The 16,260-nt window shown below is 40.5% G+C and overlaps 1 protein-coding gene and 1 non-coding gene across 3 annotated transcripts in view; one reads left to right on the top strand and one right to left on the bottom strand.

Annotated features, from left to right (window-relative positions):
• Positions 1 to 16,260, bottom strand: part of RABGAP1L (RAB GTPase activating protein 1 like) — a 614,224-nt gene that overhangs the window by 368,353 nt on the left and 229,611 nt on the right. The window lies entirely within an intron of this gene.
• On the top strand, positions 5,775 to 5,881 carry LOC118760395 (U6 spliceosomal RNA). Its single transcript, XR_004996759.2, has one exon. It is a non-coding gene; the product is annotated as a U6 spliceosomal RNA (small nuclear RNA).

The following is a 16,260-nucleotide window of genomic DNA, read 5'->3' as shown; positions in this document are numbered from 1 at the left end:
TTTGCTGAACCTGGCAGTTTTTCGGGTAGTCTAAACTGGCTTATAACTCTATCAAGACATATGTCAACAGTTTAGGTGAACAGTTTTAGGAGGGGTGTGCAGAGAAATCTTAAATACCCTAGTGAGGAGTAACTAATCTTTGTGTCCCACCTAGTGAGGTATAAGTGAATCCACACTGACCGTTTCCTGTCTGATTCTAAGCTTTCCTTGTTGTTCTCTGTCTATCTATTCTAGATCTTCTGTTTATTTGTTTTGAGGGGTTTCTGGAGCGATCCTGATGGTCATTGCCAGAGAGGGTGGGGATTCAAAGTTGGAACCAGGCAAGGACCAGAGAAAGCTCCCCTCCCGGCAGAAACAGAAGGACAGTAAGCATCTCGTACTAAGGGAATCAGTTTAAGGGGCCCACCCCTGTGGTCTCACCCACTGTGTCCCTCTTGGGTACCTCATCATTAACTGGGGTTCCAGCCACCACTGTATGAGCTGAGGGAAGGAGAAAACCCACATTCAGCCTGTAAATCCCCTCTCCATTATGTCCTCCTCTTGGCAGACACTCTGCACGCTGCACAGACTTTCCTAACAGAGCAAGTATCTTGAGGCTTCATTGCTCACATTCACCAACCAGGGGCTGCTAACACCTGTGCTATTCAGAAAACTACTTTACCAACTTAACACTGAGTCAATATCTAATACCTGAATCAGGTTTTCTTGGAGATCACAAAAGTTCAAGCTATTTATATTAGTGTTTAGTTCTATTTAGATAGTTTGAATCCTTTTAAAAAGGTACCCAGAATTATATTCCAAAACATACCTATTTTTCCAAGTTTTTTTCTACTTCAGCACAATCTGTTATATCCAAACCAATTGCTTCCAACCAGACTCACTGAGAAGACAAGCAGGATGGTCTCTTTCCTGTTTAGATAAACAATGCCTTAACATCACTGTGTCCTGAGCTTGGGCGCGATCAGTGTCTTGCAGTAATGTCTTAAAAAATAAAACTACAAAAGAATACTGACACATCATCAATGTAATGATCATGTCCAATTAAAAAGGAACTTCAGCCAGACCACAGGTGCTGGCGTGAGAACTCAACAGGCAAATCCCATGCTTCACAGTGCCAGCATCCTACACAAGTGTCGTGTCTAGTCCTGGCTGCTCCACTTCCAATCCAGCTCCCTGCTTATGGCCTGGGAAAACAGTAGAGGACAGCCCACAGGCTTGGGCCCTCTGTGCACATGGCAGACCCAGAGGAAACTCCCAGCAGACTAGCCCAGCTCCCAACCAGTGGATGGAAGACCTCTCTTCTCTCTGTAAATGAGCCTTTCAAATAAAAAGTAAATCTTTTTTTTTTTTTTTAAGAACCACCAAAAAGCCCTAAGTACAACTGAATTAAAACACAGGAACAATATATGATAAGAATGAGTAAAATTCTTGTCAAACCTTCCTAGGAGGCACTGTGGCACAGTAACTAACACTGCTGCACGTAGTGCAAGCATCCCCAATAGGGGCCAGTCAGAGCCCTGGCTGTAGTACTCCCAATCCTGTTCTCTGCTCATGTACCCAGAAAAGCATGGAAGATGGCCCGAGCGCTTGGACCCTGCACCCACACAAGACACCTCAGAAGAAGCCTCTAGGTCCTGGCTTCAGGTGGGCCCAGCTCCTGCCAGTGCAGCCATCTGGGGAGTGAACCAGCAGACAGAAGAGCGCTCGAATACAAAAGAGCTGAAACTGCCTTGTACTGAAACACAATCAGTACCAAGAAACCAAAACTTTGGCCCTAAATATACGCTATGTATAAATCAACATGCTGACTGCCTCCTTTAGGAGGTACAAAAACGCTGGATACATTAATATTAGCATTCTTAACTCCTCACTAGGAAAATAACCCAAGTGTTCACTTAGAGGCGAAAGTGAACGTCTGAGGTTTTTTTTTTTTTTTGGTTAGGGTACAATGCCAGTGAAGCCAGATTTAGACTACATATGTTCACTGGTAGGTTTTGTTCCCTTACTGAACACCATACTCAAGAATGGCTGAATTTCAGCAGGGCTAGACACTACAGTATGGACATATCAGTAAAACACATCACTTCTGGAAAGCTACTTATAAAAGGGAACACTACTATTTACTTCTCTGATACAAATGTATACAAAATGCATGTACACATTTTTTTTCTAAACTGACTTTTGGTGGATTAAAACCAAAGAGTGCCTGTTGTAATTAACGTAACTCAGAATCAGTCACTACTTTACAGAGAGGTGAGAAGGATATGGCGCAGTACATGGGATCGGATCCACTCCAGCAGATGGGAGCATGCTCGCAAGACATCCGGAGGGTACCAACCAAATGCAGTAGCGGTCCAGTCAAATGGTAAAAGAATCAGAGTAGGAGCAGGTCGTGGTGGCAGTCAAGAGGCTGGCATCATACAGCTAGGGGCAAGAAATGATCACAAAGACAGGGAATATTTAGACTGAAACCTTCACAGTATCAAGAGAACACTCTACTGTTGTCCACCTGGAACAAGCAGAGCTGTTCCCTTATTGGGCAGCTCAGCCATCGCAGTCCCCTTTGGTTTCAAAGGATCATCATCGAAGGTGGCTGAAATGTCACCAGAAACTGACACTGCTGGGAGCTGGCTTCCTTTCAGCATCGGGCTAGTCAGCAATTCTGAGGTCCCTGCTTCATCCCTGACCAACAGCTACAGAATACAGCGTAAGTCAGCTTCGAAGTCTAATAGCCAGAACCAGGGTCTCACCGACGACTGCTATGAATTTAAGAGAGCTGGAGAACTCAGAGGAAGGTATTCTTTGTGCAGATCTGTTAGGATCCAGCCTCTCTCCAAGGCAGAGTCGTATCCCACCACATTTCATGCAAAAGTTCTCAAACTTCTCAGCACAGAGAACTCACCTGCCAAGCTCTGCAAATATTTAGGTTTCAGAGACCTACCCTATCCCACATTTAGGGAATCTAGGGTGACTGCTGGCAAACTGCACTTCTAATGAGCACTATCAGTAAACCTGATGTGCGCTGACCATAATTTATTATTATGAGGAATAACAGATCAGTGATTTAAGGGTTAATTCAGATTAGAGAAAAGACATGACTTACCAGAAAGTCAGAATTTTGTTACTACAAAGATGCAGGCAATAATATGACTCTTCCTGATAGTTGATAGCAAAAATATTTTTTCTTATTAACAGGATGCTCATGTAAAATTATATTTATATGCAAATATTTGAACCTAATTCCTAGCACAATAAATCAAAGCAATACATTACTGACAATTAGCAGTTTATGATAGGCTATTATATAGTTATAACTGTACTTTTGTAAAACTACATAAAAGAGATGAAACCAAAGATAAACAAGCATGTGTCTGGTTGAGTTATCCCAGATACACACTCTGTTTTTAGCTTTCGTATAAATTTATTTTTCTAATAGCACCTGGAAACTTACAGAAACTGAGGACATGAGGGTAGTATCTACTACAGTAAAAAGAACATGCTTTTGGTGTCAGACAACACTGGATTTAAACTTTGTAGATTCTGCCATTTAGATGTGTAATAACCAAGATTTGTAATTTTTTTTTAAATGTGAGAGGCAGAGACAGAGAAAGCTTCAACCTATTGGTTTATTCCCCAAAGCCCATGACAGCTATAGCTGGGCTAGGCCAAAGCTAACAGCCCAGAACTCCATCTGACACTGTCTCAGGGGTGACAAAGACCCAAGTATTTGAACCCTTACCAGTTGCCTCCCACCTCTGGTTCATATCAGCAAGAAACTGGATCGGAAGCAGAGCCGCACCTCAAAAGCAAGCATTTCAATTTGGGGCGCTGGTCTCAAAGCAGTGCTATTTACCTTTACGTGAGTGTTAGTCCTTTGAGAAGAGTTTATCATTCCTTATCACGATAGTCCAACCACCTCAAATAGTGACATGAACCCAAATGCACTGTACACTTGAAAATAAATGCTGGTTCAATAAATGAACAAAATACCAAAGAAATAAGGATGCTTAATATGAAGAAGGAAACTGTAAGATTAACTCTCACATGTCAAAAGAGTCAGATCCAGAGGAAGACATTTTTGTTTGTTTAGAAAACTGACATAAGGTCAAATGGCAGCTATTACCAAAAGAAGAAGAAGAAAGGCTGCTCATGCTGAAAACTACCCTCTAAGTCATCCCATTAACAACAGAGGAGGCCCTGCGTGGTAGCCTGGTGGCTCAAATGCTCGCCTTGCACGTGCCAGGATCCCATACAAGTGCTGGTTCGTGTCCCAGATGTTGTACTTCCCATCCAGCTCCAAAGTTTGTGGCCTGGGAAAGCAGTAGAGGACAGACCAAAGCCTTGGGACCCTGTATCCATGTGGGAGACCCAGAAGAAGGTCCTGGCTCCTGGCTTCAGATTCGCTCAGCTCTGGCTTCGGATGGCTTGTGGCCACCTGAGGAGTGAATCAGCAGATGAAAGATCTTTCTCTCTGTATTTTTTTCTCTCTGTAAATCTGCCTTTCCAATAAAAATAAAATAAATCTTGAAAAAAAAACAGTAGAGGAGGCTAACATAACTAGTTACAAAGGAATTTCTTAAGGTAGAAGGCTGCATCCATAAATTATCAGTTAACCTAAAATAATTTCTATGATTGAAACAAAGAATATGATAAAATAATACCTGAAGACTAAACAAAAAGAAAGTGGTCATTTTTCAGAATCAAAGGGTTATTATGTAAGTAGTTACATAGAGAAGACATGTTAAAAGAGAAAATTAAATTCTGAAAGAATGGAGAATAAGAAAAAAAAGAAAGAGGCCTCATGATTATTTTTTCAATCAACATTCATTAAGCAGACAGGGCTATAAGTTGGAAATCTAGGAAAATATTGATACCAGTGACATTAACAAGAAGATACAACAGAACAAGAAAGATGACCCGCTTACAAAGAATAAGAGTTGGTACGAATAATTCACCTATATATTTAATATTATATTTATATGATGCATATAAACACATAACATAATATACATTTATATTAGCTATGTTACGTGTAATTAAAAAATTCATAATGTAATTTAAAAATACATCATATGTCTTTGATATGTTTAGATTGCTCAGGTTTCAAACTTTGTGGGTGATCTAGACAAAGGGTAAAAGCAGCAGACAAGAGAAGGCAGAAGGGCAAAGCCTGGAGAGCCCACGCTGGAGCAGGTGGCAAAGGAGCGCCCACTCCGGAGCCCGTGGCAAAGGAGCCCGTGGCAAAGGAGCGCCCACTCCGGAGTACGTGGCAAAGGAGCGCCCACTCCGGAGCCCGTGGCAAAGGAGCGCCCACCCCGGAGCCCGTGGCAAAGGAGCCCGTGGCAAAGGAGCGCCCACTCCGGAGTACGTGGCAAAGGAGCGCCCACTCCGGAACCCGTGGCAAAGCAGCGCCCACGCTGGAGCCCGTGGCAAAGCAGCGCCCACGCTGGAGCCCGTGGCAAAGGAGCGCCCACTCCGGAGCCCGTGGCAAAGGACAGCCCACTCCGGAGCCCGTGGCAAAGGACAGCCCACTCCGGAGCCCGTGGCAACGGATGCTGGCTCAGTCCCAGAGAACAGATCTGCTTTTTGCGCAGATACTCAACAACGACCTAGCACTAGAGAGAGCACCATAAAACCAGAACTCTGGTCATTTGGAGAAGTCATCTACTCATTCATCTGTCCTTGGACAATATCTCTCATCTTAAAACTCTCCACCAAAGCACACTTTCAACCCCCCGCTCTGAAACATTATGTGCCAAACACCGACAGTGCTTGTGCTCGCTTCAGCAGCACATACACTAAAACTAGAAGGAAAAGGAGGAGATCAGCATGGCCCCTACATAAGCATGACACCAAACACCGAAAATATCTGTATTAAAATCATGGAAATCTGTATATAAAATCTTTTAAGCTTAGATTCAGAATTTAAATGACAAAAATTTTTATAATAAATGCTACCAAATAATAATATATGAAATTATACTTATTCTCTACATGGATAAATGTATCTAAAAATTAATATAGTTAATACATTTGTAAGGAGTTATTCCAATATCCCTCCCTGGACCCGGCGCCATTCCTTCTTCCTCACAGCTCATGAAGTTCGCGCCGGCCTAGCTATCCACCAATCAGATGTAGCCTGGCTTTCCACCTGAATCCCACCTCCCAATCTTCCAGCCCCCTCCCCAACTCCACCCACTTGCCAATCATCCCTAGGCATTCACCTGAAGGCACCAATCCCCTGGGGGCCTGCCCTCAATCCCTCCCAATCCCCACCCCCTATACCTGGCTGACAAAAAGGCTCCCCCAGGTGCGGCTCTCTTTTCTCCCCCGGCTCTTATCCCTCCCTCTCTTACCCCACTCTTATCCCAGCTCTTACCCTGCTCTTTCCCACTCTTGTCCCTCTCTTACCCCCCCCCCCCTTTCTTGCTGTTCCTGCCCCGTTGGAATAAACCTCCTAAGATATACCTTGTTGCGTCTGGTGTGTTTCAGCTCACGGTAAAGAACCAGGTTGTGGGAATTAGCTGCGCGTAATAATATCGTAATATCGTATGAACTAGAACTCTACCATCTTTTTAAATAACTAACAGCATTAATATTAATTAACTGATTAATATCCTGAAATTATAATTAGTGTTTTAAATCCAAATTAAACCTATTACTAAAATAATAATGTATTTAATATATTAACAATATATTAAATTATGCTTATTCTCTACATGGATAAATGAAAAGACCCAATAATTTGCTTCTTGGTCTTTTAAAACTTTGTATTTCAAATAGGGTATAGATTTACATTAATCTACACACCTCTGATATTCAAAATTTATATTTTAATTAAAATAAAGCAAGTATGGTAAAACTAAAACAATAAAAATGTTAGGGGAAACCTAAGTTCTAGAAATTATATAGCATCTTTGTAATCCAATCACTGATGAGTCTAAAACCTAGAAAATGAATAAATATTTTGAAATCAGTGATCAGTGGAACAAAAAAGAAGCAAAGGTTAAATGTTCTTTATCAAAAGTAATTACAATTATGATTTAGAAGAAATCAATAGAAACTGTATGACAAATGGAAGGCTTACTGCCATACAGGTAGCAGGTTCTAATCTCAACAGGAACACCTTCAGGCAAGAGCACTGAATAACTCCTCTTGATTTGTACTGTCGGAAACTGTATCCCACCAATACCCTAAAACACTTAAAATACACATGTGACTTAATGGGTACAAGGAGTTAACACAGCTGAGGCTGTGAACCCTTAAAATAGTCCACTAAAGAGCTGGCCCTAGGCTAGCTCTGAGATCTTAGCCAAAATGGCGTTTCCTACAGTAAAAAAAAAAAAATCCCTAAAAAAGGAGTGGTTTATGTGTCCAGAATGTATAAACAATGTGATGTATGCTAAACACATGCCTTCCTTTTGGAAATTAAAAAATGCTGACATCTAGGCAGAAGTAACTGTGAACGGATCTCGAACCTCCACAAACACAGGAACATTGTCTAATGAGCTCTACTGGGCCAACACTTCACTCACACCCCTGGAGCAATCAAGTGTGAACTCAATTCCCAATTCCACTGGGAGAGGACTCTTAAAAGCTTCCACCTTGTTACTGTGAGAGGAGTTAGACTGGGTAGTAGGCAGTTAGGGTTTTCTGGGTCCCCAAGTCATTTTTTCTCAAATATAAAGGGGTATTTTCCCCACCATGTCTTGGATTCACCAGAACAAGCCTCTCCCAAGACAAGTGCGTATCTTAACTTATCAGGAGTGCTTCCCCAGGAGACAAGGGTGACATTAACATATCTATTCCCCACCTGAAGCCTCCGCCCAATTCTGTCTCCAGTTATTGCCAAGGGGGAGCGCTTCAGGCTGGCCTCTTTATCATTAGAAAGGGACCAAGGAAGTTGGCCAGTGACACCTTTCTGGCCTTTTGTCCCAAGGCCAGGTACCATGGAAACCAGGAATTTTCTTTGTTTACAGAGAAACATCTTTGAAGGGAAACTTTAAAAGATGCTTTCCCCACCATTAATAAGGGTCTCTCTTTTTGCTTTTCCTCCTGCCACTATGGCAGTGGACTAGGGTCTTTTTACTTTTCCTCCTGCCACTATGGCAGGGGATAAGGGTCTTTTCTATCTCAGAACCCCCTCTCGTCACTAGGGCGGGAGTCTCCTTTCTTAGCTTTTCTAATAAATCTTACTTTAAAACTAAACTGTGTCCGCATGAAAATTCTTTCCTGCGAGACAAGAACTGAGGTTGCTGCCGTACTCAGGGTCAAAAACCCTACAACATTACCATTGCCAATTTTTCTTTACATCTTTTTGCTATAATTAATCTTAATTATCAGCATAATTATATGCTAAATCTAATGAGTCCTTTTAGCATGTCTCCAAATTTATGGACTGTCTTGAGCATCTCTAAGAAAGATAGGATTCTCAATTATGTGCTTTTTAAAATCTTTATAAGGCAGAATTAGAGAAAGGCAGGGGGGGTGCAGTGGGGTGGTGCAAAGAAGAAAGATACTCTAGTTGCTGGTTCTCTCCCCTAACGGCTGCAAAAGCTGCAACTGGGTAGGCCAGAGCCAGCAGCCAAAGCTGCTTCTGGGTTTCCCCATGGGTAGCAGGGGCGGGGCCCAAACTCATTGCTTTTTCAGGTACATTAGCAGGGAGCCGGATCAGAAGTGAAGCTGCCATGCCTCAAACCAACACCCAGCTGGGACATCACCACCACAATCAGCATCATAATCAGCTATACCTCAATGCTGGCCCAAGATTATCTATTTTTTTTTATCTATCTATTAAAGATATGTTTATCACATTTTCAGAGAGCAAACATTTAATGAAGACATTAGAAGAAAGTTTCACAAAGGCTGAAACAAGTCAGCCAGCTCTTAAAAAACTAAGATAACAATGTGAAATTGTGTTTTTTTAAAAAACATAACACAGATTAAATGTGTATAAAAAATATACAAGGATTTATTAAAAATAAACCACATCTTAATCAATAAAGTATGACCACCAAAGCTAAGTAGCTTACTTTTAGGTTAAGTAAATAGATATGTATTATCTAAACCAAAGAAACCAATTATCTTTCATCTGTTCATGGTCATATCAGATACTGGGCACCATTTAAAGAAAGCCATATTAGACAGTATTCATGGGAAAGCTGGCAAGGGCTTTAAAACCACGTTCAAGAGCATGACTCAACACTAGGAGATGACCTGATGTAACATGGTTCTGCATTGTATCCACGGCTCCTGGGTAAAACAATTATTTTAATGTTTGTCTTATAACCCTAATGGGAGTAAGTAAAAAAGATAATCACTTAATATAAATAAAATAGTATCTGGAAGCCAGATCTACTCTAAAATGCATTCATTATCCTTTGAGGTACATCTTCAAGAATGGGGGCACCCCTGCATTGCAGTGTGAAAAGTTTCAGCCTACAAGCCTATGGGAGCAAGTCCGTGTCCTGGATGCTCCACTCTGGGAGCTGGTCCGTGTCTTGGATGCTCTATGCTGGGAGCCAGTCCACATCCTGGATGCTCCGCTCTGGGAACAAGTCCGTGTCCTGGATGCTCCACTCTGGGAGCTGGTCCGTGTCCTGGATGCTCCAGTCTGGCAGCCAGTCCACATCCTGGATGCTCCGCTCTGGGAGCTGGTCTGTGTCCTGGATGCTCCATTTTGAATTCAACTGCCTGCTACTGACCTGAAGAAAGCAGTGCAATGCGGCCCAAGCATTTGGGCCCCTGCCACCCACACTGGAGATCCGGAAGAAGATCCTGACTCTTGGTTCCAATCTGGTCCAGCCCCCTCATTGCAGCCATCTGGGGTGTGAACCAGCAGATGAAAGCTTTGTATGTCTCTTTTTTTCTCTCTGCAACTCTGACTGTTAAATTATTAAAACAAAAACCTACAAATCCACTGAAGGTAGATTTTTTAGAAGGAAAAATCCACTTAAAGTAGATATTAAGAGATAGCTACACTAAGTAATGTTTCACCTACACAGGAGTTGGAGCAAAGGGACTGCTGAGAAGAGGCCAAAGAGGAGCTGCTGATCCAGGTAGATCAAATTCAGCCACACAAATCCATGGCTTCCCACACACAGCACCTCGCAGCCAGCTCAATAAGAACCTGAGTTGACGATTATATATGAAGACGCAAATGACAAAATTAGGAGACAAGGTGCAGAGAGGCAAAGATACCTGCTTCTCAGAAATAACCACCAGGAATGCCTTCTCCAAGTACTAAAGTGGCTCTGCTCACCAGGGTGGAAGCCACAGCCATGGTTCTGTAGGTGAGGGTTGGCTTATAACCTTTACTAACATATCCTGATTAAATTAAAAGATCCCTCTTAAAAAAAACCAGGCCTGTGGTTTATTTGACACATAACCGCTGACATCTTGATGGCAATAAACTCTGACAGAGGCCTCAAAATCTTTTTCTTAGGAAGACTCCCTTCCCTTGAATGGCTGGCAAGGCCGTTACTGTCACAACAGGGACAGAAACAGCACATGGGAAACTTCTAAGGCTTTTCTCAAAGTCCAGTCTAAAGACAGCTGTATAGTGCACCCAAGATACAATGAGACAGGCAATGCTTAAGATAGCACTCATAATAGGAGAGCAGCGCTGAGAGAATGCGATGCTCTTGAAATAACACATGGCCTTGAACAGCGAAGCCTCAGCCCAGGGTGAAGGGTGGCCAATGAAAGTAACATGAGCGAAGCTCAAAGCAGAGAATCTGGGACAACTTTGTCAAAAACGCTCAGCAGATCCGTCTGAGCTAACATACTTTCAACTCTGTAAAGTGCACAGAGGAAAACAACAGAAATATTCTATAGGGGCTGACAGAAGATAAAATGAAAAGCCAGTTCCCTTAATTTTAACAGAGAACTGTTCCTTTGTGGTGACCCACCATAGGTTTGATACATTATCAAGATAACTGGAAAACCAGCTGGCTCACTTCTCTTGAACAGCACTTTGGCAAAATGTATTTGACTTTGAACTGTGAGAAAATAACACTAAATGTATACTAAGCTTTATAAAGAATATGCAATAAATAAGAGAATGTTTGAGATTTATTAGCAAGAGCTAAACACTCTATATCAGAATCCCTAATCCATAGATGGGGAAATAGAAAAAAAGAAAACCAAAATCTAAAGCTTTTTCTCATGCCCAATCATATCTGAGTGAAGAGTTACACTTGGTTTATTCCTCTTCATCCTTTCAAACACCCACTGATCTTCCGTCTTCAGCAACATCTCTGAGCAGATGAAAACAACTAGGGTAGGCATTTTCTGTGCCGGTTAGATGCTCCCTGGGATGCCTGCACCCCATATCGGAATGCGGGTGCAAGCCCTGTGTCTGCTGCAATTCTGCCCATCATGGGAGACTGCAGTGACACCCGCTTGACACACAAAGGTGAAGCTCCAGGCTTCTGGCGTCAACTCGGCCCAACTCTAATTTGGGGAGCATCTGAGCACTAAATGGGTGAATGGAAGATCTCTCTCTCTCTCTCTTTCGCGCTCTCTCTCTCTCTCTGCCTTTAAAATATATGAAAATAAGAATAAATAAAAACAACCAAAATAAATTTTTGATTGAAGAGAAAAAGAGGAAATCAGTTATATGCAAGGGAAGGGAACTTAAAAGGTAGGATTTAAAGAGAAGTTTGCAGTGATTAGCTTTTGACAGAATTGAAATAAAAGTTGGTAAGCATAAAACGCGTAAGAACAGCATGCTGTTATGTCGTCTTCTCCTAAGCCACTGCAGCCCACTGGCTGTTCTGAAGAGAGGTGAAAAGACCTAAAGACGGAAATCTCGGAGTTAAACTCAGAGGAGGGATCAGGGGGCTGTCAGCTGAAACTGCCTAATGTTTTCACCTATGAGCTTAAAATGTCAGAAACCATCAAATTCCTTCTATTAATAAATCTTAGCCACGAATATGGCTGCATCAATGTTCCTTCTAACTTACATGTTACCAAGACCCTGTTGTCAATGCCATACATCAATGCCAAATCATAAATTCTTGTAAGTCAAATATATTTCAAAGATGCACACAAGCTTGGCTCTCATACTACTAGATTCATGTTCTCTGTTTTACTGTTTATCGGATAAATACCAAAAAAGGGCCTGTTGATTTAAATCAGCTTTCAAAAAATAGGCTTCCAATTTATGACAAATTGAACAAATGCTTCTGATGTTTAAAGATTATATTTAATATTAATTGTTGACTCTATGCTTATAACATAAAATTATCCAGCATTACCACTAAAATAAAGAAACTACAACATTTGGAGTTTTTTTTAAAGACTTCTATACTTATTTGATATGCAAAGTGACACAGAGAGAATCTTACATTCATTGATTTGTCCCCACTAAATGTCTGCAGATGCTGGGACTGGGCCAGGTTGGGGCTAGAAATACAGTGCTCCATCCAGGTCTCCCATGTGGTGGCAGGGAGCCAAGCGCTGGGGCAGCCTTTGCTGCCAAGTGGCTTTTTGTTTTTTCAGCAATAATGCTGGATCAGAGGCATGGAGTAGCCAGCACTCTGCAATAGGCTGCAGGCATCGGAAGCAACAACGCAAAGCCAATCCAAGAAGTTTGAAATTCAAGCATCCTTACTCAAATAGGAAAAGGATCTAAATATAAGCATATAAATTTACTATATAAAGGCAAGAACTAATAAAAAAGATTACATCTGCTTTGTTTAGAGTAAGATATTCAGTTGATAAATTATGAGTATCATAGAAGTGGGACCAATGCCTAGGTTCTTTCCCCATACCAGAAATTTTCCTGAGACCTGGCTAAAACAAGCTGAATTCAACAATCTCTCTTAAGAACTGTAGTAATTAACAAGGCATATTTTATCAACTACTGCCTTATACTCAATTTGTTTATATATATTGCCTATAATATCCCAAGGATCCTATATGCTCTTAGATAACTAAAAATCTGCTTTTTTAAATAAATAATACATATTTATTAAAAATTCAAATACAGAAATAAAAGCACAATATCCCACCCAGGATACAGACAGCCACATAAATCCCCTTCCCTCTAATCCCATTCCCCAGAGGTTATCACTGTGAACAAGTTAAAGTATATCCTTTGAAACATTTTCCTTTGTATATACAAGTATATATAAATACACATAAATGCACTTTTGCCTTTTACAAAAATGAAATCATGTAAATGTACATATTAATCTTCAATTTCTATCTTCACTCATTCAATATACAGAAAATTCACAACAAATCTGATTATCAGTCCTCTTGGGTTCGTTTTCCATTATATAAAATTCATATTCAAGCATCAATTACAAAACTCTTGATAATATACTTCCTGCCATCTTTGAGTCTCATCTCTAACCACTCCAGTATGAAAAGACTGGAACATAAATTACCTTAAATTCTTCCTGAAACAAAGGCAGTACAATCAAACAAACAAACTAGGAACACACTCTGTCATTCCTAGATTTTGGCCTTTCCACTTTGTGTTACATTCTGCCTGGACTTTTTCATCTGGCAAGTCCCTAATTCTTCCAACAATCAGCTTAAAAATGATCTCTAGAAGACAAGACTTCCCAACTTTTTTCAAGACATAATCACTTCTCTATTTACCCCTATACTTTATAGCTAGCTTCTTAATTATACTTATCTCACAGTACTGCAGTAATTCATTTACATGTTTTGAGTTACCTTTCCATCCAAAGGATCTGATGGAGTGTTTATCTTGGAGCAGGTACTCAGTAATTTAACTGTTGAGGAACCAATGCTTTAGGAACATTTGCTGAGCACCTACTATGCACAGAACCATATACCAAGCATGAAAAGAAACTTACCATTTTGTCCTAAGGAAGTTACCATTTTCCTATTATTTCCCCTGGGTGGATGGGGGAGGGACAGAACACATTTATTATAAGACCACATATTGCTTCTGACATACAGTTGGTTTCAAAAATCTATAGTCATTTGCCTCAAATTCATTTAGGAACAAGGCATTGCATAATCAAATAAATCACAAAATAACGGGTAGTTTGTCCAGCAGGTCTGTTAAATGTGGCACAGAGCCTATCAGATCCCAATTCATTGTCCCAGCAGGGGAACTCTCACTTATTCAGCCTGCAAATTAGAAAACTGAGATGATATTATGCTAGGAAATTCCTAACACATCAAGAGGACATAATTAGTCCTTTTATAATTTCTCCTTCCCAGAGGAAAATTAGATCAAGAGCAACAAATGAAGTTAAAGGAAGACAATGAAGAACGAGCTTGTTGTTGTTTGTAAAAATCTGCTTTTAACAAACAACAAAAATCCCTCATTATCGTGAAGCTAGGATTCGAGGCACAGCAGATTAAACCACAGTTCATAACACAGCATGCTGTGTAACAGCACTGGTTCAAGCTCCTAGCTGTGTTGCTTCCTATCAGGTACCCTGCTAATATGCCTGGGAAAACACTGGATGACGGCCCACTGAGCTTGCTTGGCTCCCCCTGTCACCCCAGGGAGGCCTGAAAGGAGTTCCTGCTTACAGTCAGGCACAGCCCTGGCCATTTCCCCATTTGGGAAGTGAACCAGTGAATGAAAGCTCCCTTTTGCTATCTTTGTCCCTGACACATCACCTCTCAAATTAATAAAAACAAAATCTATTTTTAATATTTTATTATCCAGGGACAGCATGGTGGTATTTGCAGGCTAATTTGCCTCTGGTGCAAACATCCCATATGGGGCCAGTTTGCATCTTGGCTGCTCCACTTCTGATCTAGTCTCCTGCTGACGGCCTGGGAAGGCACAGGAGTACGGCCCAGGTCTTGGGCCCTGTGTCCACTTGGGAGGGCCAGAAGAAGCTCCTGACTCCCAGCTTCAGACCAGCCCAGCTCAGCCGTGGCCATAGCAGTCATTTGGGGAGTGAACCAGGAGATGGAAGATCTCTTTTTCCATCTCTTCCTCTGTAATGTAATTCTGATTTTCAAGTAATATAATTTTTATAAAAAATTTCATTATCTTACACATTTAGTATAATTCTGACACAAAAATAGCAACCTAGTAATTTGAGTGAATGGATTTGAATGATTCTATTAATTAAATTTAATATTACTAGCTTCAGCTGCTCACAAGTTAAAGCCTAGTTATCATTAAAAAAAATAAAAGTCTTCATGTAGTGATATTTACCTACACTTAGAAAACAAATACTATGAAAAGTAACTCCAAGAAGTGGTATAAGATGATGCCTGAATTTTTGAATGTGTTGCCTGCATAGTCCCTCATGTTGATTTTAACCACACTAATGTCCTTGGTCCACTCTCAAAGCTTCTGTTTTACGCCTGATGTAATGATTTTACACAAATCAGAGTTAATCTACATAAAGATCTTCACCTTCAAATATTTCATTCCACAATTATTTATATTTCTTCCAACAACATTTTTCTCTGAGACTGAACATCTCTCTCCGCTCTAGTGACGCCTCAAGAACTAGTACATGCACACACACAACTGATATCTAGATCAATGCGATTTTTTAAATTCACCAACACCTCCAACCATTCATCACTCCAAATTGTTCCAAGGCCTTTCTGTAGTCTTCCCCTCAAATTCTAAAACTGGGGAATCTTCATGATGAGGGCTTTCCCAAAAATCAATAGTCTATTCTTGGATTTAGATAGTCAGAGAGAATTACAAAACCACAATTTATGCCCTGCATATAAATTAATCAGAAAATAGTTATTGTTATAATTTTTGAAAAAATATAAAAAACATATCTAGTTAATTCAGTTTAATAATTTGAATATTACAATATTCCAACTTGTCTACACTTCAAATGAGTGTCAAAAATTAAGCAGCGATAAAATCATCATGGCAATTTTTCAAAGAACTCAGTAGTCTTTATTTCTACTGCTAATTTTATGGCATTGGTAAAAACTAAACTGTATATTGAAAAGATCTGATTTAAAAGCCAGTAAATCATACTGATCTCTGACTTCCTGAGAATCATTTTAAAGTGTGTACAGAAACAAATACAAAACACTACAGCTAGAAACAGTAAAACTGTTTCCTTAACAATTCTTGAGAAAAACCTAACCTGTGATGAATTCGAAAACTACTGAAAATCCATTACAAAGAAAATTCAGAACATTAGTGAATGTTACATAAATATAGTGTGATTTCAACATTCTTTTATCACTAAGGTTACAGACTTTTTTTTTTAAGATTGATTCAATTGAAGGACAGAGTTAGGGAAAGGCAGGGAGAGAGATTAAATCTAGTGG

Source organism: Ochotona princeps, chromosome 2, assembly GCF_030435755.1.
Source record: "Ochotona princeps isolate mOchPri1 chromosome 2, mOchPri1.hap1, whole genome shotgun sequence".
NCBI lineage: Eukaryota > Metazoa > Chordata > Mammalia > Lagomorpha > Ochotonidae > Ochotona > Ochotona princeps.
The sequence above is the reverse complement of the archived record's forward strand: the minus strand, read 5'-3'. Positions and strand labels throughout refer to the sequence as shown.